The sequence below is a fragment of the Natrix helvetica genome (genome assembly GCF_964273705.1).
Source record: "Natrix helvetica genome assembly, chromosome: 3".
Taxonomy (NCBI): Eukaryota; Metazoa; Chordata; class Lepidosauria; order Squamata; family Natricidae; genus Natrix; species Natrix helvetica.
Genome location: NC_138549.1, coordinates 126,605,336 through 126,628,577, shown reverse-complemented (window position 1 = coordinate 126,628,577; position 23,242 = coordinate 126,605,336). Strand labels below are relative to the sequence as shown.

Sequence of the window (23,242 nt, the reverse complement as noted above, 5' to 3'; positions counted from 1 at the left end):
TTATTAAAGAGGAGGGCTTATTATTTTTGGGTTGCCGGGCGGCTGCTCCCTTGTGACTGGGTTCCCGAAGAGCCGGGCACAGCCTCAGGGTCAAATGGCTGCGTTGCGCTGTCGCAGCAGCAATGCAGCAGCCATGAGGTGACCAAGCTTATGAGCAGCCGCCCGGCAACCCCCCTTTCCAGCCGTGTATAGTGCCGCTGACCGACCTAGCAGTACCCGGAAGGCACCAAGCAACGCGAGCGCCTGTTCGCCGCCCTCCGCCTCCCGCGGCTTGGTGCCTTCGGAATGCCCCTAGGTGAGTGAATGGGGCTCTGCATGGGTGGAGAGGGGAGTTGCGCAGCAGCTTTTCCGCTCCCCGCTCGCGCGAAGGGCATCTGTGCTGCTGGCGCCGTCCGCCGCTTGTTTTTTTTTTTTCAAAGCACGGACGATGGATGCCGCTCTGGAAGTACGCTCTATGGTTGTGGGCTGCAGATTGTACAACCATAGAGCGTACTTCCAGAGCGGCATCCATCCTCCGTGCTTTGAAAAAAAACCCCAAGCGGCAGACGGCGCCAGCAGCACAGATGCCCTTCACGCGAGCGGGGAGAGGAAAAGCCGTTACGCAACTCCCCTCCAGCCATGCAGAGCCCCATTCACTCACCTAGGGGCATTCCGAAGGCACCGAGCCACAGGAGGCGGAGGGCGGCGAACAGGCGCTCGCGTTGCTTGGTGCCTTCCAGGTACTGCTAGGTCGGTCAGCGGCGCTGTACCCGGCTGGAAAGGGGGGTTGCCGGGCGGCTGCTCATAAGCTTGGTCACCTCATGGCTGCTGCGTTGCTGCTGCGACAGCGCAACGCAGCCATTCGACCCTGAGGCTGTGCCCGGCTCTTCGGGAGCCCGCTCGCAAGAGAGCAGCTGCCCAGCAACCCCCCCCCTCTTCAGCTGGGCACAGCGCCGCTGACTGACCTAGCGGTACCCCGAAAGCACCAAGCAACGCAAGCGCCTTTGCCCCCACCTCATTCCCGTGGCTTGGTGCCTTCGGGATACCGCTAGGTCGGCGAGCGGTGCTCTGCCTGGTCGGGGGGGGGATTGTCCAGAGGGTTTATTTTCGAGGGTGGGCTTATATTTTTGCGCACGCGAAAAATGTCACAAGGGTTTAGTTTCAGGACAGGTTGTATTTTCGGGGAAACACGGTATCTAAGTGCAATCTTTCCAATTCCTAACTTTATTTTGTGAGCCTGGATTTCTGGAGACAGGAGTGTTAGGTCTGGATCACAATATTTTAATTACTGGTTAAATTGAATTTATCCCCCTTGTATTTGCAATTACAGCCGCGCGGGTAATTATGGGGAGATCGAGGTTCTCCCATATAACACCTCTCTTGCGCGAGCTGCACTGGCTTCCTGTGGCCTACCGGGTGCGCTTCAAGGTGTTAGTTACCATCTTCAAAGCGCTCCATGGCACAGGGCCTAGTTATCTGCGGGATCGTGTCCTGCCCCATACATCCCTGCGGCCCATTCACTCACACAGAGAGGGTCTCCTCCGGGTGCCGTCCTCTAGAGATTGTCAGAGGGCAGTGCCCAGGAGTAGGTCCTTCTCTGTGGCAGGCCCTACCCTTTGGAACGACCTCCCCCCAGACATTAGGACAACAACCGATCTCCGCTCCTTCCGCAGTAAACTGAAGACCCACCTGTTTTGGCTAGCCGGCCTGGCATAACTCAACAACTTTTCCACCCCTTGGTCATTTTTAATTGTTAATTTTAGTTCTTTAAATTTTTAATGTTATTGGGGTTTTAACCTTTCTGAGTATTGTAATTTATTTATTTATTTTTACCTCCTCTGTATGACACTGTTCTGACTGTTGCTTTTGTACGTCGCCCCGAGTCCCTGTGGGGAGAGGGGGCGACTAATAAGTTCAAATAAATAAATAAATAAATAATAAATATTTGGATCCATTATACTTACAGAATCCTATCTTCTCACAACCACGTTAGATGTATGGTTTCTCTCCAGAAGGCCTTCTTGGTACCAGGATTAAGGAGTGGCAGAGTCCCCTCTAAGCAAGAAATAAGGAATATTTCATTGATCACAAGTGATTTGAACGGAATAAATTGCTCTTTGAAACCCACTGATCATTTATTTAATATAACAATTCACAATTATAGAATAGCCTTCCCATTGATAAGATTCAACCTTGCTCTTGATACTTGTATTTGGGAAAAGATATATTATGTGAGAGTTCATTCTTACAAACAAAACATGTCTTTCTAATCTTATGTATTTTATAGAGATACTTTGTCCCACTTTTCTCATTTTCCTGCTTCTACAGTCCTTCTAATATTACTAAAATGCATTGAAACCACATTTTTCCTTACCACCTGATCTAGACAAACATATAAATATTATTTATTCACTCAAACTGCCTTTATTTTTCATTGTGAGTCACATAAAGCTTGGATGAAAGACAGTGGCAAAGATATGCAAATAAACAAGGAACCATACCAGACATATGCTTTTTTAAAGACTAGTAGATGATTTCACATAATCCTTAATTTGTTACAAATTGCCTACAGGTGCTTGTTAACTGGAAGAGCATTTGTTTTTTCCCTCCTTCTTGAGGCCATGACTATTTTATAAATGGTTGACATAATACACACTTAAAAGTCATGGCTATTAATATACATTTTGGTTTTTGTTCCTTTTATGCCTACCACTAGTATTAAAACCTCATATTCAAAAAGTTTTTCCCAGCCATAAACAGAATCAACTAGTGTGATAACCTTGTGATTGTGGTGTAAATACATAGATAGCGGTAACTATCAACTATTAATTGATCACCCTAACCCATTTGGCAGGAAGAAGAGCACATTCATTGAAATAGGTCAGGGGTGTCCAAACTTGGGAACTTTAAGACTTGTGGACTTCAACTCCCAGAATTCCCCAGCCAGCCATGCTGGCTGGGGAATTCTGGGAGTTGAAGTCCACAAGTCTTAAAGTTCCCAAGTTTGGACACCCCTGAAATAGGTGGACATAATTGACCGGTGCTTGAAACTTACTGAGGGGGCAAAACTTTTTGGTGAGCAAAAACAAAACAAAAGCCCAAATGTTTCATCAGCTAGAGCTAGCAACATTAAGAGTGTTATTTACAACAATGCTTTACCTATTTTCTGAGAAAATGTTCTCTATACGCCTCTTATTAAACATACATTCCACATTTCTACAGATTCTGGAATGAAACAAACCATAATGGACAGACATCTTGTCAAGCTAGCTGAAAAAAAAATAGAGGCTTTGTGGTTTCAGTAGTGAAGGGCACTGCTTCAGTTAATAACCTTGTGAGCCACACACTACTATATATGCAAATAAATGTACCTGCATTTAGAATTAAGTAGCAACTATTGCCACTCAAGGAATGAACATCTATATGGGTATTTCTCCGCTGGTGAGTTACAGAGCTACCTACCCAAGCTTCAGTTGGCAGAAAACTGCTATTTTGCTGTCCCCATTTCTGATCCCTATTCTGACTCTACTTTATTTGTTATCGCTGTGTAATGCATGGAATACAGAGTGTGATTGACGATTCCTCCGGCCTCCAAAAACCAACTTTCAGATGACTCTGGGTTCTGTTTGGGAGGCAACAGATCAGATTTGGGCCTATCTTTCCCTTGTTGCACAAAACCAGAAAGGACCATGGAATTAAAGCCCTTGTAGCACTGCGCCACTGCATCATTCAAATAAAGCATTCACATTCAAAAGTGAATCATCTTTTGTTTCAGTGAAAGTAGCAATGCCTTAGTGGGGATCTCTCAGAAACTATGCTGTGAATGAGACCCCAGTAAATGCCCATGTGAGAAATGGACAAAATCATAATCCAATGGTTCTGCTGATACCATCCCATATTCCCTGGACCTGTCCAAACCCTATGGCTGCATTGTTATAGTCCTCTCTAAACTGGTACTTCAACTTCAACTCAGTCCAATCCAGGAGGGGAATCCTTATCAGATACTAGTTATAAGGTAGATATTACTACATAATTTAAAAAGTGGATTGATTGTGCAAGTATATAATTAACATCTAAAAATAACCAACACAAATGAATCCAGAAACTACCATCTTGCATGTTCCTTGAATTTTAATTTCAGGATTTGGGGAGTCTTAACTATGGATTTGTTAGTTATAACACAACACACACACTCTTACAAACTATAAAAAGCAGAACATTCACTGCATCTTCTTAAAATAGCTTGCAGAAAGCAAAAGTGGTGTCACTGTTTTTAGGGGAACCCTTTTCTAGTCTTGGGACCCTGGCATATGCCCAACTTTGCCACTACACAATTGAGGACTCACACATCCTGTCTGTGAGACAGCCTGACAATGGCCTTTTAGACTTGCCCTGAGCTTCATTTCCTTCCTGACTCTTCTGAAAACATTGCGGAGATTTGAAAGGTTTTAGGTAAACCTTTCAAAATGTCAGCCTTTTATTTTTGCTACTTTACTGAGTTTAAATATAATTATGTCATCTAATGCTGTTTCTTGTAACTTTTTTTTAAAAAAAATGTTGCTAGGCTTCACAGCTTTAAAAAGCACAACAGACATTTCATTCAACATACTTGGGCTGTTCGTGCAGTGACTAGTTGAATTAATAGGCTTGGCATGTGCCCAGATTAGCAGCAAACCCGCTGCCATTGTGTGCAAACTGTTATACAGTTACTGATACATAAGCTGGCACTTGGGTGTGCGGCAAACCTATCAACACTATCCCAGACTTCATTCAAACTGAGTTGATGTAATGAGTCCAACTTCCTAAGAAAGTTATGAGTCAAGTCCATTTTCCAAAAACATTTTCCATTCATGCAGCCATATATTTACATGGCAAGGATGAAGATACTGTTCAAACGGTTTATTTTCAAAGATATTCCTTTGGTTCTGGTATTAGACTCAGTCTTTATCTACTCCGACTGTGGACATCGATTTTTCCCTTCACGTCTTCATAAGGCTGCAGTGTGAATCATTCCCAGATGCTTGGGCAGGGGGTTCACATACTGGGTAACTTCCCTGGTTAATGGTTATGGAAAGAAACAAGCTGATTTTATAACGCCCTTTTCCAGCTCTTGCTTGCTGACTTCCTTCCTCTTGTCCGTTTCCAAACAAAAGGGGTTTTGATGGCAGTTTGATGGCTCAGTTCAACTTCTGTGACAACTTGGATACCTTCCCAGAGACCAGCTCTCTCTAGTTAATTTTTCTTTCCTAACACCAAAGTGAGCAGAGAAAAAGAGGGAGAGGTGGCCTTGAAGGAGACTGAGGAAGAATGAAGATGCAACGTCTTGACTCTTATCAGGAACCATCAGTGGTTATAGCTTTAGTGGCAAAGAAGTGATACGGTCAGATGTTGTTTCAGCAGGTAGTTATAAAAAGCTTTTCTGTCCAACCGGTAAACAGAGAGCAAGGATACAAGTTCTACCCGATTCATTTGGGACATTTCACAATTTCTGAAATTCACTTCAGAATAGAACTACTTTGACATATAGTCAAGTCAAATATAGCATAAATTACTCTAGCTTCAACTACTTACATTTTAGATTGAGAGAAGGAATGAACACTTCTATTCACTGCCATTAAAAGGGTGGTTCATTGGCTAAGACATTGAGCTTGTTGATCAGAAGGTTGGCAGTTCAGCGGTTCAAATCCCTAATGTCACATAACAGAGTGAGCTCCCGTTACATGTCCCAGCTTCTGCCAACCTAGCAGTTCCAAAGCATGTACAAAATGCAAGTAGGAAAATAGAGACCACTTTGGTGAGTAGGTAACAGCGTTCCATGTGTCTTCAGTGTTTAGTCATGCCGGCCACATGACCACAGAGACATCTTTGGACAGCGCTGGCTCCTTGGCTTTGAAACGGAGATGAGCACCACCCCTTAGAGCTAGAAACGAGTAGCACGCATGTGAGGGGGAACCTTTACCTTTACTTTATACACTGCCATTAGATTGCAAACAGCTGCCCCCAAAGCCAACTTTCTCTTCCCTGATTTCTGATTTTCAACACACATTGTTTGATATTATTGGTGCCTCAATACAAAATGGCAATTGCACAAATAAACATTTTCAGCAGAAAGAAGGCAAGGCAACTGGAAACTGTAAAGATCAGCAAACAATTATAGACTTTAATACTGACTAATTCTTTTCAAGTGCTTCAGAAAGCATGCCTCATTTTTGGTACAGTGCAGTCTTCTTAAATATAATTAGCAAAGAGAGCTCAAGTTGTTTAGTTTGCATCTGAATCAATAATTAACTCAGCAAATGAACTGGTGAGCAGGAAGGAAAATAAAAATAATACAGGTAATCCTTGAGTTACAAATTTAATGCTTACATTTGTAACCCAAGGATTCGTTGGAGTGAATCACATCAAACAAATGTGATCACTCCCTTTTGCCCACACATTCGCTAATCGAATGCACTGGTCATTAAGTGGAGGTATCTCCAGGTGGGGAAGGCCAGGGGTGGGGGGCTAGAAATGGAACAGGCCACCTATTTCAGACCCACCCAAGGCTTCCTCTGACCCATTGAGACAGCTCATGCTCCCTCCCTGGAGTCCCCACAATTGCTCCCCCCACAACCTGCGGTGCCAGGTAATTTACCTTGTGAAGACCTAGCAAACTGTCTCCTCTCCAGCCTTTCTGCTGTGGTTTCTTTGACTGCTTGCACTCTTGGCACAAAAGGCATTTGCAAGCCAACGAGACTTTGGGGCAGTGAAACTGCATTGCTTCAAGCCTCCCATCTGCTTGCAAACACTTTTCATGCAGAGACTGGAAGCTTCTGGGGACCGTGTTCTTGCGCTACTGATCTCACGTGATCTTGCACTGCAGTACTTTAGGCTGCTGTTCTGTACAAATGGAGGCCTGTAGCAGATCCGTGGCAAAAGGCTTTGGAAACGGAGTGAAGGCCTCTCCGTTTGCAAAGCCTTTTTGCCAAAGCTTCAGTTCCCAAAGAACAGAGACCTAAAGTACTGTAGTGAGAGATCATGCAAGATCGGTAGTGTGAGATCTCACACTGCTGATCTCACGTGATCTCACGCTACTTTAGAGCTCTGTTCTCTGCGAATGCTTGGAAGCAGGCAAAGGAACTGATGTCTGGCTAGATGGTTACAAAATAAGTGACTCTCCACAGGCCCAGTTTCTGTGGAGACCTGGCAAAGAGGGTGGGGGTGGGGAATAGGCAGGGTAAATGTTGTAGTGCCTCTGTGGTTGTTCGTAAGTGTGTACAACTGCTGTGGTGTTGCAACATTCGTAAGTTCAGGAGTGTGTCGTAAATGTGTGTGTGTGTGTGTGTGTGTGTGTGTGTGTGTGTGAATGTCGTAATTTCAAATGGTCACTAAGTGAACTATCATAACTCGAGACTTACCTATAGCTGATTTGACCAGATTCCAATACCTTTCCTCCCAAATGCAGGACTAATATAGATAACTAGGATAGATAAGCAGTGGAGGAGAAGACTAGCAAGGTTTCCAAGAACAAATGGCCATGTGAAAAAATAATAATTGTGTTAACAGCAGAAGGGTGGGCAGGAAAAAATGTTTATTTAGGGCCTGTACAAATTAATTGAATACAGATTGAATTAAGTTCAACTTTATTAGTGATATCTAGCTGGCACAGACTCACTATCATATAAAACAGATGAAACAGGTCATGCAAGTGAGACAAATCCAACACCAGAAAACTCCTATTTAGTGTGGATTCAGGAGGACTAGGTGAAACTCCATACTATACATATGATCAAAAAGGGCGTTGGTACTTACCTGATACGCCTCTTCTCATAGTGGGGGAGGAGTATCCAGGATGGGTTGACCTTGTCCTCTCATTGATTGGGCTGAGTCAGATAAGCTCTTTGGGCCACGCTCTGGTCACCAGGTACCACCCAGTTATCGGCGAAAAACCTTATCCGACTCGCTGTGTCATCCACTCCAGACTTTATCTTAGTTTCAACCTTTATTTATTTCTTCAACAGAACAGCTCAACCATCAAACATAACGCTCATGTTACATAACCATATCAGGGAGGGGCTGGATACTCCTCCCCCACTATGAGAAGAGGCGTATCAGGTAAGTACCAACGCCCTTTCTCCATAGTGAGGGGAGGAGTATCCAGGATGGGACGTACCAAAGCCTACATGTCCCTAAGGAGGGTTACCCATGTTAAGAGCTCGCACAAACCTTATGCCTGGTGAGGCGTCACCTCCGCCCTGTGCACAGCCTGCAACACCCTACGCCCGAATGAAGCCTCTGCAGAGGCAAAGGAGCCCAGTTTGTAGTTCCTCACGAATGGTGAGGGGCAAGACCCCGTAGCTGCCCTACAGATCTCAGTCAATGAGGCCTGGGTGGCCCAGGCCGTTGAGGTGGCCGCACTTCGTGTGGAATGCGCTGTAATAGAGCTCGGTGTTTGCAGACGCCGTGCTTGGTAGGCGGTAACAACACAGGTTTGTAACCACCTGCCTATGGGGGTGGATGTCACCTTGTTCCCCAGGGATTCCGGCTGGAAAGAGACAAACAGGGCTTCAGACTTCCTGTTCGGCTGGGTTCTTCTGAGGTAAATCCTCAGAGCCCTCCTTACGTCTAGGGTGTGCCACTTCCTCTCTAACGGGTGAGAGGGGTCCAGGCAGAAATTGGGCAATATCAATTCCTGTGAGCGATGGAAGCAGGAGCACAGTTTAGGGATGAAGGAGGGGTCCAACCTTAATACCACCTTGTCCTGGTGGAACACTCAGAGATCCTCCCTGGCCTGTAGTTCGGATATCCGCCTGGCTGAGGTGATGGCCACCAGAAAGCCACTTTAAGAGTCAAAAACTTAAGAGACACAGTTCGCAAGGATTCGAAAGGAGGGCCTCTCAGAGAGTCCAACACCTTATGCAAGTCCCAGGAGGGTACCTGTGTACCGTAGGTGGCTTAAGATTGGATGCCCCCTTGAGGAATCGCCTGACCATGGGGTGGTGAGTCCAGGTCTGAGACCTACCGCACAGAAGTACTGATGAGATGACCGAGATCTGTCTCCTAATCATGTTGCGAGTTAACCCTCTGTCCAGGCCTGCCTGAAGAAAGTCCAGAATCTGCGGGATCGTGGCTCGAACCGGATCGTGGCCCCTGGAGCTGCACCATGTTGAAAAGGCACGCCATGTAGCTCCATAAATGCACTCCGTGAAAGGTCTGTGAGCCGCCTGAATAGTCTGTATCACCCTGGGGGAGAAGTGGCCTTCCCTCAGGATGCTCTGCTCAAGCGCAAAGCGGTCAACTGAAGCCACTGAGGGTCCGGGTGCTCCAGCGATCCCTGGCTGAGGGAGACGTGCTTTCTCTTTGCCCTTGCCTTGCCTCATCCTCTTCCCTTAGCAGTCTCTAACCTGGTTAGCTGCTCCTCTGCTGCTCCGGTGGGGCTGCTGGCTGCTGGGCGGCATCCTCTGTGCTGCTGGGCGCCGCCATCTTTGATCATGTGGTTCCAAAATGGCTGCCATCTCCAAATTCAAAAATTTCCTCTCCCTAGGAATATGTGGGAGCGGCTTGTGCCTTTGGGGCTGCCGCGCGGCTTCCGCTGCCGCTGGAGAGCTCTCTCTCTCTCACTTCCTCCTCTCTCTTCCGAGCTTTGCAAGCTCCTGCGGGCCGCTACCTCTCTCTGGCACTCACAGGCAGGCGCGGGTGCTCCGCTGTGTTTAAAAACACCGCGGTTCGCCGCTCGACCCCCTGGGGGGAGCAGCAGAACACTCCGGCGCCAGCTGAGCCTCTCCAACATGACTGCCTTCCCGGGGCTTCCAGGGGAGCGTCCCCTCGCCCATAGTCTCGATTACTGCCCTAGGTCTCTCTTTATGATCTGGGCTGCGCGTTGCCCTGAAGGGCTTGCTGTGCATGCGCTCTCTCTCTTTTCCTGGCCAGGGAATCAGCCAAGAGCCAGTTAGTCACTCAGGCAGGGAGGCAGCGAATGCAATCAAGTTAACAGTGAGTACAATCCTTTCTTTAAAATTTTCCAGGAGCTTGGGATGATCACAACCACCCGTTGAGAGGCTGAGTCGATAACTAGATGGTACCTAGTGACCAGGGCGTGGCCCAAAGAGCTTATCTGACTCAGCCCAATCAATGAGAGGACAAGGTCAACCCATCCTGGATACTCCTCCCCTCACTATGGTGAATGCATATTAGCACTATTCTAATTAAATTTCGTAATAATTGATGTTGTTTATTTGCATATTAGCACAATCGAAAGAAAACAATAAAACTTAACTAGGTTCTTGAGAATCCATAACAATTTGTACAAATCATAACTTGTACCTTTCAAAACCCTAATCAATTGTAATCTATTCAACAAACCATGGTTAAGACGAATTTACATTGCACTGTGTGTATTTCCAATTCTACTTAAGCTGGATCTAATCTATTGTATTTTTCTCTACAAACAAAATCTTTATAGAAGAGACTTTGATAAACTCCAAATGCTGAGGAAAACTATTTCTATGAAACTAAAAGACTTACTTGGACGCAAATGACTTGAATCAGTTTTCAGATGTCTTGCTTTTAAAACAACATTTGTAATGTAACAGTTTCCCAAATGAATTGTTGCAAGAGTGTCAAAAATCCCATACTGCATAGTATGGAAACTTTTCACACAAGTTGTTGTAGGATCTCTATGGCGAGCCTTCACTTTCACATGGCAGGTAGGCTACTCGCAGTAGTACCCTGGCCTTAATTTTCACCAGTAGATTTAGGTTCAAAAGCCAACATGTAATTTAAACAACAATTTATAAGCAATGATCTGGAGAGTAGTACCCAGTAATCTATTTGTGGTTTCCCTAGAACATTGATGGCGAGCCTATGGCACACGTACCACAGCTGGCACACGGAGCCATTTGTCAGGGCACACAAGGCGCTGCCCTGTCAGCTGGCCAGCACGAATGTGCATGCTGGCCAGCTGAGTTCACCCTTTTTAAAAGCCATTTTTCGCCCTCCCCAGGCTCCAGAGGCTTTATAGGAGCCTGGGGAGGGCGAAAAGAGCCTCCCCCCCCGGGAGGCCCTCCGGAGGCTTCATGAGCTTTCCTGAAGCCTCCGGAGCACAAAAAAACAGCCCTACGGGCAAACCGGACGTTCGGGAACAGACTTCCGGTTTGCTCGGAGGTTTGTTTTGACTGTTCTGGAGGCTTCAGGGAAGCGTCCTGAAGGTCCCTGAAGCCTTTGGAGCGCTCAAAACGACCCTCCGAGCAAACAGGAAGTCACTCTTCCGGTTTGCTCGGAGAGTCGTTTTGACTGCTCCGGAGGCTTCAGGGAAGCGTCCTGAAGGTCCCTGAAGCTTCTGGAGGGCTTCCGGAGGTGCGAGGGAGGCTGTTTTCGCCCTCCCCAGGCGCCTATAAAGCCTCTGGAGCCTGGGGAGGGTGAAAAAAGCATGCAAAAATGGGGGGTCGCACCTGTAGTGTGCGCATGCGCACTGGGGGGTTCGGGCATTGCATTATGGGTGCAGCATGCCCGCACATGACCCCCCTGCGCTCCCCCCACTTATGGCATACGAGCCAAAAAAGGTTCGCCATCGCTGCCCTAGAACATCTTTACTGGAAATTTCCAGGCAAGAGGACCTCATGACCCTCACCTATAGCACTGAAAAATGCATGTTTTCAGGAAGCCAATTATATCATAAATTATTTCATCAGCGCAGGTAACCACCCCATCAGATGACTCAAGCCAGAAGTGTTGATTGAATAACACAAAAAATGGTTTCTACCAGATGAGAAGCCACAATCCCGTTCATATTACTGTCTTCATTAAAGACTCTGTCAGCAGCCCTGTCAAATTAGCTACTGTATGGCTGCTCTCATTAAAAACAAGCTTTCTCAAAACCCTGCACATGCAAACATTATGAAAAGGAAACTATTTAGATTAGTAAGACATTTAAAAAACCCCACCCCAAAACTAATGGCTGGTTCCCTCCATGATATATTGTTCTGGCCTGACTCCCTTTCCAAATTAATTGCTCCTGAAGAGAGCTGGCTTTTTGTGCCTCCACATCAGATATAAAGGATGAATTCTTTACAATATAGAAAGTTCTCCTCAGTTTAGTTATTCTCTAAATATGCCGAGGCTTCATCTCCCGTAATTCTTAGCTATCAATATAGAATTATGGAATTTCTTTTCTCTGGAATACAGCAGTTGAGATAAAAGTCACTGTTCTTCCAATCACTACTCTGTTTCCCCCAAAATAAGACCTCCATGGATAATAAGCCCAATCAGGCTTTTGCACGCATGTGCTAAAATAAGCCCTCTCCTGAAAATAAGCCCTCCCCGAAAATATTGCAACACAGCAGCAGACATGAGGTGACCATGCTCGCCACCTCCTGCACCTCAAAAAAAAAAAAAAAAAAAAAAAGACTTCCCTGAAAATAAGGCCAAGCAGTTATTTCGGGGGGGGGGGGGGGAAATAAGACCCTGTCTTATTTTCAGGGAAACATGGTAACTGAGCCCTCAAGTCAAGTTGGCTCCTGGTGAATGCATCCATGCAGTTTTCTCAGCAATTTTAAGTAGTTCCCCACTGCCTCTTCTACAGTACCCCGCCCCCACATCCCATCAGAAGACAGGCCCCAAACGATGACATTCCTACAGAGCAGGGGTGGGTTCCTGCCAGTTCTCACCTCTTCTATAGAAGAGGTTCCACAAATCTACAGTGCCGTTTAGAACCAGTTCCAGCTCCCTCCCCCCGCCCGTCCGCACATCATCAAGATGAAGAGCGAGAGGAGGAATTCTGGGAGGTGAAGTCCACAAGTCTTAAAGCTATCAAGTTTGAACACCCCTGGTGTTTTTTTTTCCTAAAGGGTTAGGGGTGCAAGGGTCTTGTAACTCAACAGCTTTAAGACTTGAAAACTTCAATGCCAGAGTTCCTGAGCCAATATGACTGGAGGAGGAATTCTGGGAGTTGAAGTCCACAAGTCTTAAAGCTGTCAAGTTTGAACACCCCTGGGTTTTTTTTCTAAAGGGTTAGGGGTGCAAGGGTCTTGTAACTTGACAGCTTTAAGACTTGCGTGCTTCAAATGCCAGAGTTCCTGAGCCAACATTTTGGTTGCTAAGCAAGAGCGTTGTTAAGTGAATTTCACCACATTTTACAAGTTGGCCACGCCCACCATCACATGGCTGGCAAGCCACTCCCACAAAACAGGCCACACCTACAGAAGAGGTTCTAAAAATTTTTGAAACCCACCACTACTATAGAGCCACTAGCCTCACCCCACTGTCTGTCTGCTACACTTTGCGCCAACGTGAAGGTTTCTGCTTCCTAGGGTTTCTATGAATGAGGAACAAAGAATGCCAAGATGCATAGGACTGGGGAGACCTAGACTCAGCTTTGAAAATTCACAGAGTCAGGAGAGGGGAGGAGCCGAAGTCGTGACGACAATCTCAATGCTCTAAGATCGCAGTCGATACTTTTGCCACTGGGTGGTCCAAACGGACCTAAACTGTCCCACAGAGACGGTGAATAGGAAGAATATGTCTTGCTGATCTCAGGGACATCGCAAAGTCCCTGATTGATCCAAGAGAAGTTCTTCAAGCCGGTGACAAAAAATCCAGCCATTTGGCTGATGAAGTCGGGGCGGCTCCAAAATGGAAGGATATGGAAAGAGAAAGTGTTTCCAGCTGCTGAGGAATTTTTACCATTTTAAAAGTGACTGCCTATAAAAAACCTAAAATAAATTTAAATTGGAGACCAGAAGAAATAAGCAGCGGAATTAAATTTGGAATGGTTTTGGACAGTGGGTTATCTATTTTTTAAATGCTATCTTCACAGATGGAATTTATGCAAGCCTTTTAAAACGAATGGATTAAATTTTCTTCTATTCTTTTTTCTTTTATTATTCTTTGTAACCTATGGACTAAAATTCTCCTCTTTCATTACTGTGGGTGCTTTTCTAACTCATTTAAGAATCAGACTTTTTAAAAACTTGAAATACAAAAAAGGTACAAAAAGAAAATTGCAACATTGCAACAATAACAGTGTTACTCGGAGGCTGGACATTTGTGTATTGGAAACGAAACACTTTTATTTTCTTTCACTGATTATCCTGGCTTGGCATTTCAAGGTCCCACTGCTTGCTTATAGAGAGTGATAAGAAGAAAAGCACACTGATGTTCCTTTGAAGTATATTTTTAACCAGAGAAAGGTGAAAATGAAATGATTATTGTGACTCAATACTTAATCTTTGTTAAAACCTTCTAAGCTAGAGCAGCAGTGTTTGTTAGCTGGAGATAATGGCACAATTTCAACAGCAGAAAGAAGTTTTAAGTCTGCAAAAGATATACTCAGAAATACAGAAATTATCAAACACACATGAGAGGATAGAGAAGAAGTCGGAAGACTTAGTGCATCTAACAGCAAAATGTGATGGAGAAGTTGAAGATGTTCATCAAATGGAAAAAGTGGCGGTTAAAATCCAAAAAATGAATATAAAGAAATTAAAATTGCTGATATTTATGGTGATTGGTTTGTTTCTGAAAATGGAAAGAGTGTAATACTGAAAGAGAAATTAAATGGAGGGGAAACCTACCCCAGATGGCAAGATACAGAAGAAGAAAAAACAAAAGAATTTATGGATTTAAAGAGAGAAATCTTATTAGCAATAGCTTTGATAACACCACCGACAATCAAAGATAAGCTGATCAAGGAAACAGAAGAAGGGCATCGAAATTACATGAGAGATTTTATAAGCAAAGAGTTACTAAGAGGAATCCATACAAAGTTGATTAAGGAGATGATTAGAGGATTGACACCACAAATGGCAGAAGATATGAGACTGTTTTGCTACTGGAAAGATACAGGTTGATAGATGGAAGAGTATAATTTAAAATTAGTTAAACTTGGTGAAATTTAGTGATAATAGATATAGTTAAATAAATAATTGATAATGATAATGTATACAATGTGTAGTGTAATGATAAGCAATAATGGGATATGAATATTGAATGGTACCCATGAAAGGAAGATTAGAAATTCTTTTGGATTATATATCAAGATTAATAAAAAAGAACTAAGTTAGATATAGTTAAGTGTTTGAATATTAGGGGGAAAATGTTATGATACAGGATATAGTTAAATAAAGGAGGGATAATGATCACAACGTACATATAGGTATGGGTACAACATAAGGAAATTGGATGTAAATTGTAAACAATGATTTGGAAAGAAGGATTAGAAAACTTTGTTATTAAATATTTTGGATGTTTAGCTTGAATAGGACATAAGGATTCAATGTCATTGGAGGATTTTAGAAATAGTAAATGAAATGCCAGTATGTGGTTATGTATTAAATCTTGGTATATTTTATGATGAAGGACATTTAAACAATTATAGTCAAACGAAAATGGAGGTATGATGATGGTAACATGTATAAATATCTGAGTTAAAATACTTGAGTTAATATGAATTATGTTTGTTAACTGTGGAAGAGATGCACGTAAGCCTTTTTGCAACCAACTGATACACTTTCTACACTATGTAAAGGAGGGTATGTTGTGTTTGTTTTGAAAATAAAAAAACTTTAAAAAAAATAAAATTCACAGGGTCAGTCACTCTCTCTCTGCCCAATGTATCCCAAACACAATTGTTGCAGGAAATTGGTAAAATGGGGACAACTGTGAAGGGAAGATGGTATAGATATCAAAAGAATAAAGGCTAGGCATTTAGACAGTAGGGAAATGGAAAAGTCAGTGTTCCAGCCAGGGTCCTGTTCTCATTTCCTAATCTGCTTTCTTTAGCAGTCAAAAGAAAAAGAAGGGGTAGAGACAAAAGCTCTCCATAATGGCTTGACTCCCAGCATGAGATGGGAAATCTGGGAGGGAGAATGAGGCAAACATGTCTGCCACTAGGGAATCTGTCCATACCACAGTTCCAGAAGTGCACAGTGTTGAACTGTGAACCACACTTGAATTAGATGTTACAGCCCTGTAGAAGTCCTGTAGTAAGGGTGCAGGAAGCAGGCCCAAGGTCAGATAGATACTAACCCATGGGTGGAAAAGACCTCAGCTTAAACATGGCAAGAAGACCCTCAGAGGAAGCAGGAATGTCTGCAGCATTTTTCTACACCTCTGGCTATTACTGAAGCCACTGTCCTCATTTGTGTAACCATGGATGGCTCAGTAAACTGCTGTATTACTGGAGATACTATTAGAGTGGATTGTCCTTATTCATTGTGGATTACTTAAAATCCATATAAGAGTTGTTATTTGCTGGGTCAAAGGAAACAAGAAAAGGTGAACTGTAGAAAGTATTTGTAACAGCATGCCCTGGAGGCTTTATGCTATGCCCACTGTCACTTGCAACATAAACATTTAAATGAAACAAGGGTACTTTAGAGCTGAAACAGCTGCTTTCAACTTTATTCTTGTGGGACCATGAACCTAAGATTAAGCTTCTGTCTTGACAATGTGGAAAGTAAAGTTAATATCCGGCATAACCTGCATCTGACTTAGGACCAGCAGTGTTGTATTTTCCCATTTCTCATGCATCATTCCAAAAAGATCCACACAGTTACAGCTGCAATTAGCCTAGGTGTGGTATTGAGATAGTCTTATCTCATGCCAAACTGTACCTCTTCAAAGAGGAACGAACTTTTCCCAAGGCACATGGAACATATTTGTATAAATCAGAAACAATGATGTCTGCAATTAAAAATAAAAGTAGAGAGATGTAGTAGAAGGAAACAGGAATCTACATCAAACAAGGGCTGTTGAAATTTTTTACACAACAAACTACAACATCTGGCAGCTCATCTGCTACCTAGGAATGAAAGTGGAGCCATGAGGCAGGGGAGGAGAGGGAATCTACATTTTCATGAGATTATGAAGTTGCAACTATGAAAATAATTATACCTTCAGGGAGCTTTCTATACTCATAGCTGTTTTGTGAGAATAACCTCTGACCATTTTCTAACATTTATTTTTTTTTGGGGGGGGGAGAATACTTACTTAGGCAATAGATCAGATGAAATTATTTTGATGAAAGAGAGAAGATGTAAGTCCTGCTAATAAAAGGCTTTCGATTCCTTTCCATTTCAAGTGGATTTTTTTTCAACTCCACTGCTAACAAAAAGAAAGCAAGATTATGTCTTTGGGGAGCTCACAGTTACAAAACAAGGAATATCAATTTTTAAATTATTCCTTGAATAGCAGGACATAATCTCCCACCAAGTATCCTTCTCCCTCCCTGCCCATCTTTTAATCATATTACTAAATTTTCAGCATTTACTTTGTTTCATTGTTTTACTATTGTTATGTTGACATTTTTGTAATTTTACATTTTTACTGTTGTAAACTGCCTAGAATAACCCCAGGGCGAGATAGGCAGCAAATAAATTTAATAAACAAACAAACAGGTTGCAGAAGCAGGTGGACTTGTAATTCTGTATCTGAAGTATGTAACATGAAGAAGGCTGGGAATTATCTTTGGATTCTAATTCTGTTAACAACCAATAGTCAAGCATTGTACATCTGCTACTAATTAACGGCAGTGTTTGAATATACAGTACTATTAAAAGTTGACTTAGAGGACAGATTCAGAAAACGTGAGCTAAGAATCTCATCTTTCTCTTGTTAAAACCTCCCTATAGAAGAAAGCAAGTACATCAAGAGATAAGATATTTTTCAAAAATCCTGAAACACCAGGGAATTACTCGAGGAGTGGAAAAGAGCTGATGTGGTTCCCATCTTCAAAAAAAAAAAGGGGGGGGAACCACCCAGGAAACTACAGAACAATCAGCCTGACATCAATACCTGGGAAGATACTGGAAAAGATAATAATAATAAAAAAAACAAATCTGCAAACATCTAGATATAGAACACCTACAATAAAGTTGTAACTAAAAGCCAGCATGGATTTGTTAAAAAAAGATTATGCCAAACTAATCTTATTTCATTCTTTGACAAAGTGAATAAATTAGTAGCCCTGAGAAATGCTGTGGACATAGTATACTTAGATTTCAGCAAGGCATTCGACAAAGCTCACAACCTACTTCTTCGTAAGCTAGAAAAATGTAGGATAGACAACATCTATCTAGACAAATGGATTTGTAACTGGCTGACAAACTGTATTCAATGAATCGTTCTTAATGGTACTACATTTACATCAGGGATGTCAAACTCGATTTCATTGAGGGCCGCATCAGGGTTGTGTTTGATCTGGGGAACCAGGAGTGGGCTTGCCTGGAGTGGGTATACCCAGGATGGGCATGGCCAGCTCGATGTTACTTGTTGAGGCTCTGCTTTCGCTGGTACACAGCCTCCCCAAGCTCCATTTTCGCTGGCAGGGGGCTGCAGGAGGCTGTCATGGGCGAAAACAGAGCCCAGGTGGGCTGAGCACAGCCCTCCCAAGCTCCATTTTCACTGGCAGAGGCACCACAGGATGGACCGTTGCTGTTTCCAGGGCGGCCCTGCGAGCCAAATCTAAGCAACCCGGGGGCCATATGCGGCCCCCAGATCTTCAGTTTGACATCCCTGATCTACATGGAGAGAAGTAAACAGTGGGGTACCCACAAGGTTCCATCTTAGACCCAGTAGTACCCTTCAGTATCTTCATAAATGACTTAGATGAGGGCTTAGAACAGGGGTGTCCAAACTTGGGAACTTTAAGACTTGTGCATGCAACCTCTGGCACGTCTGCCATAGGTTTGCCATCATGGGCATAGGATCTGCTGCTTTAGCAGAGGTTGGACTAGAAAACCTCCAAGGTCCCTACCAGTTCTATTCTGATTGAAAGTATATCATGTGTATTTCAATACAATCTGCGTATCGAGCAGGGCACAATATTCATAACAAAAGTTGTGCTGTTCATTATCTTTGCTTAGCACTGATACCACAGATCTTGCCATACCTCATAGCCATAGAAAAGCACAACTTGTCAATACTGTTCCTTCTTTGATATGAAGTATTTGAACCATAAGTGTATGAAAGAGAAAATGCAGTCGCTAGAACATGAAAAGACTTTCACCAGCACTCTTTTAAAGTGTTCTTGCTGTAGGCAAATTTCACAAAGCACAAATATTCCTATGAAAAATCAAATATACTAGGGATACCAGCTGTGGGCTGAAAAAATCTAGGAAATTCCACACACCAGCAAGCAGATATAGAAAATTCTAATTGTTGCAATTGTTTAGCAATTGTCTGGCTTTTGCAGTCCAGATCTGATAACCTAACATATGTTTCACATAATTAATGACCTAGGTAATGCTTAGAGCACTAATAATTTGAAGTTACCAATTAACCAGCCTTTAATTGTAAATATGCTCTCTATAGAGAATTACATATGATAAAATTTATTTTTATTTATCAAATTTAGGCACCACTCATCTCACTAATAAACATAGAAGCAGGTTCCTAATTGTTCAGATGATGAAACAAATACAGCCCAGTTAATGTGTGCACCGTTTTGCAGATTCATAGAAGAAATGCGGTGGAACATGAAAAAGAAGCATTGTTTTACGTTTTTATTTATTCAGAGGATGTACCATTAAAAATATTTTGCCTCTCATCCAAATTATCATTAACCGATTCCAATTTCAGCATTTATTTAGCAAACATCTAAAACAAACACACTCTCAACTCAAAAGTCAGAAAGGTTCTTAATGCAATGTCCCATCCCTATTTTAATCTATGAAAGATTTCCAATGGACTAAGGCTGCCTGTAATCAATCCTATGCCAGGTTACCTAAAGAACAGCTTCCGTTTTTAACAGGTTATTGTATCTACGCGAAAGTGCCGTTTTATCCTAACCGGGGACTGCAACTATAAAGTCAAAGCAAGAGATGATAGTTTATAGACCTTAAGAACTACTGGCAGATTTTTTTTAAAGGATTATCTCACTCTCTGTGCTTTTCTTCCGTATCCACAAGACTGAAGCGATTCAGATTCCGCCAAGTCAACAACGTCGGCGCTGGTTTGAACACAACTAATTATGTACCCTATTCCTGCACAACGAAGTACGCGCGGGTTAAGATGACTGCAAGGGGAAATGTGATGTTTATTTCCCCTCCTCTTGCTGCACGGAAACAGCACCGGGACCCACAGCTTTCCCACGGCCCTCAAATTTGGGGTTGGGAGGAGCCCCCCTCGTCCTTCGTTGAAAAGCCACCCGAGATCACTTACCTGCGGTTGGTCTCCTGCTTTTCTTTTTCTCCCCACCGAGTCCGGCTCTGCCCGCGGCGGAACGGTCAGGAATTCCGCGGCCAACTTTCCTTCGCCTAACGAGAAACTTTTCAGCCAATGAGGCGCGCTCCTTCCGCCTCTGCCCAGGGCTGTCTCCCCCGCTTCTTCCTCCTCCTCCTCGTCCTCCACCTGCCTGGAGTGCAAAACTCCTGGCTCTGTCTGGCCGAGAAGAAAAGCCAAACCAAATCCGCTCCGTTGAGGCTGGCGGCGACGGTCGTCGCTTGGACTTTGCCTTCTCGCTCCCGTCTGCTTTGCCCAGGAAACGGGATCCGTGTCCGCCCGGGTCCTAATTAGAGCGCTTTCTTGCCTTAAGACTCCAGGCAGCCAATGAAAGGGAAGCAAAACAGAAGGCGGGGAGGGGAGAGAGCCGCGGCGCTGCGGGGAGGTGAAGGTTAACCCTGCAGGGAAGGCTCTGGCGTTGACTGACCCTTTCCCGCCCTTTTGTTATCTCGAGCTGTTATGGAAACCGCGGAGGGGCCGTAGGGAGGCTCAAGCCATTTTAAAGAATAAGACCATTTCCACGTGACGGACGTTTTAACGTTTAATGTCATCCAGCCGGTGCCGTATAATAAATCACGAATGAAGCCAGGCATGCGGTCGCAGGGATGGTTTTGGGGCCAGGCTGTGCACGAACTGCTAAGTAATTAGCCTGGGAATGGCACGGAAGCTATTCCGGCATGTGCTTTTGTGGGCTCCATTTTAACAGATGCTTGGCTCGTTAATCTCTCTCTAGGATATGAAATGGGTTTATGCAACAATAAGGCTGCAAGTTCACGCAACCCAGACCTAAAACCGACCAATGGCATTTTAGCTTAAGCCTGTTGTGTAACTAACAGACTTATGTAACGCAGTGGTTTTAGGGTGCACTGCGAGGCAAAATTGGGTTCAGTTAGTGGTGGATTTCTTTATTTGTATGCTATCCATCCCCAAATCTCTGAAAAAATGACTTTTTAAAAAAGTCATTAAAATAACCCTTCTTTAAAAAAGCATTAAAATATCAAAAATGTATGGCCAATGTTCATAATATGCCTCCTTCCAGGGCTAGTTAGAAAAGTCAAGTCTCAAATGCTTTCCTGAAACCTAAGAGAAAAAGGTACATAGGATTTCTATACAGTGGGATTGAAAGTACCGCTAATCCTCGATTTACAAATTCATTTAGTGACCATTTAAAGTTACAACAACACATAGTATGACAGTTTTTCAGAGTTATGAGCATTCCCCATGATCAGACGATCAAAATTCAGGAGCTTGGCAATTGGTTCATTCTTATGACCTTGCTGTGCCCAAAGTCTTGCGATCCCCTTTTGTGACCACCTGACAAGCAAAATCAAAAGGGAAGGCAGATTCACTTAACAACTGGGTGGCTAACTTCTATCAACTGCAGTGATTCACTTAACAACTGAAGCAAGGAAGGCTGTAAAACAGGGCAAAATTCACTTAACAAATGTCTCACTGAGTGACAGAAATTTTGGGCTCAGTTGTGGTCGTAAATCAAGGACTACTTATAATCATTTCTTAAGTCTTGTCAGATGGTACTCTTGAAGAGACATGACCTGAAGGGAGGTAATCTTGTCTGATCTGATTGGACAGGCTGATGAATTCAGAAGAAAGTAGTCTCATAAATAACCTGGTCCAGCAAAGTGACAACCAACAATTTGAATTGCATTCAGAAGACAACCAACAACCAGTAAAGCAAATGGAATCATCTTGGCCGTAAACAAGGATCCAAAATCTGTACTATGTATGTATGTGTGTATTTGTGTTCTATCTTCAATCTACCACTGCTTTCTGGAAAGTACTCCTGTCCCTGTTTTTTTTTTAGCAAAAATAACAGAGCTTTAATTATATGATAGTAGCTATGGTCTTGATTTTTTGACCCATCTACTGCTTTAGTCAATAAGAAAGTTTGCATGAGAAAAACAATGTTGCTTCTACTTGACAAAAGTGCCATGATATTTCAAGCTGTGGGCTCAAATAAAGTAGATGTGTAATCATTGGTACAAGGGCTTCTCTATTGTAGGCATTTGTATGAATGTTGGAAGGAGATCTTCATCTAATAAGGAATCAATGGAGATTGAGGCATTCCTGGAAAGCTCACTGTAAGTGTTCTCAGGTAAGAACACCTGAATATTGTGAGGTTAAATAAGTTCAGTTATGCAGACTTGATTCTGATCTTCACAAAGAGACCTAATATTTATAGAATCCAGATTGCAGAAGTTACTATGCACTTATTGTTCTGCCAAATAAATACTTTTTAAATTGAAATTCACTAACTAACTCTAATATGTATATTTCTAAGTGCATGTAGTGTTTTCTTTTATCCTCGTGATTTTTACCTAATTAGATATACCATCATATAACATTTGCTATATCTTGGCATCACACAGACCTGCTAAAAGCAAATTCTGATACGTATTAACAGAAGTGCACATTTTATTTAAAAATAACTACTTTTATGCAACCAATAAAAGAAAAAGCAAATACCTGATGGTACAAAAATTTAGCATATATTTTCACTTTCTTAATAGAAGCAAGTGTGAGTATGTTGGCCATAAAGAAAGATCCACAATCGGTTTCTACAGTTTTCTTAACAAGGTTGTTTTGTTTGCCATTACCTCCTTCCTAGGGCTAAGAAGAGACTGGTGCTCCAAGGTCACCCAGTGGGCTTTGTGCCTAAGGTGAGATAGAATTCACGGTCTCCTAGTTTCTAGCCTGATACCTTAACCACTGCAACAAACTGGTTCTGTGGAAATATTTTTACTATACTGAATTAAGATAGTCATATTATACTGTATATTGTGTCAAGTTTCAGAGATTTCACAACTCATTGAAGAATTCTGGAGAACACGAAAGTTTGCATATTGGTATGTTGGCCTTGTGTATGAATTCAACCATTTTCCTTTCTTGGGATATTAGTTATTTGCAAGTAAATCTATGAATGCACACCCTAATCCGGCTAAATCTGATGTCGTGATGTTATTCAATTATGTGCTATCTAGTTGGTGTTTTCACTTAGCAATTACGTACATACATAGATTTTCTCTATAAGGATCACTGCCTAATCTGG

General features: G+C 43.0%; 1 protein-coding gene across 3 annotated transcripts in view; it reads right to left on the bottom strand.

Moving 5' to 3' along the window:
• PRICKLE4 (prickle planar cell polarity protein 4) overlaps positions 1-20,539 on the bottom strand; it is a 39,622-nt gene extending 19,083 nt beyond the window's left edge. The window contains exons 1-3 of one of the 3 annotated variants that reach the window (XM_081945988.1): positions 20,116-20,539; positions 19,834-19,937; positions 1,944-2,034 (exon numbers count right to left, since the gene is read on the bottom strand). The gene's annotated coding sequence lies outside the window, so the exon portion shown is untranslated. Of the gene's footprint in view, positions 1-1,943; positions 2,041-19,833; positions 19,938-20,115 lie in introns of all 3 variants that reach the window. The other 2 variants (XM_081945986.1, XM_081945987.1) reach the window with 2 other exon arrangements.
• Positions 20,540-23,242: the final 2,703 nt, after the last annotated feature.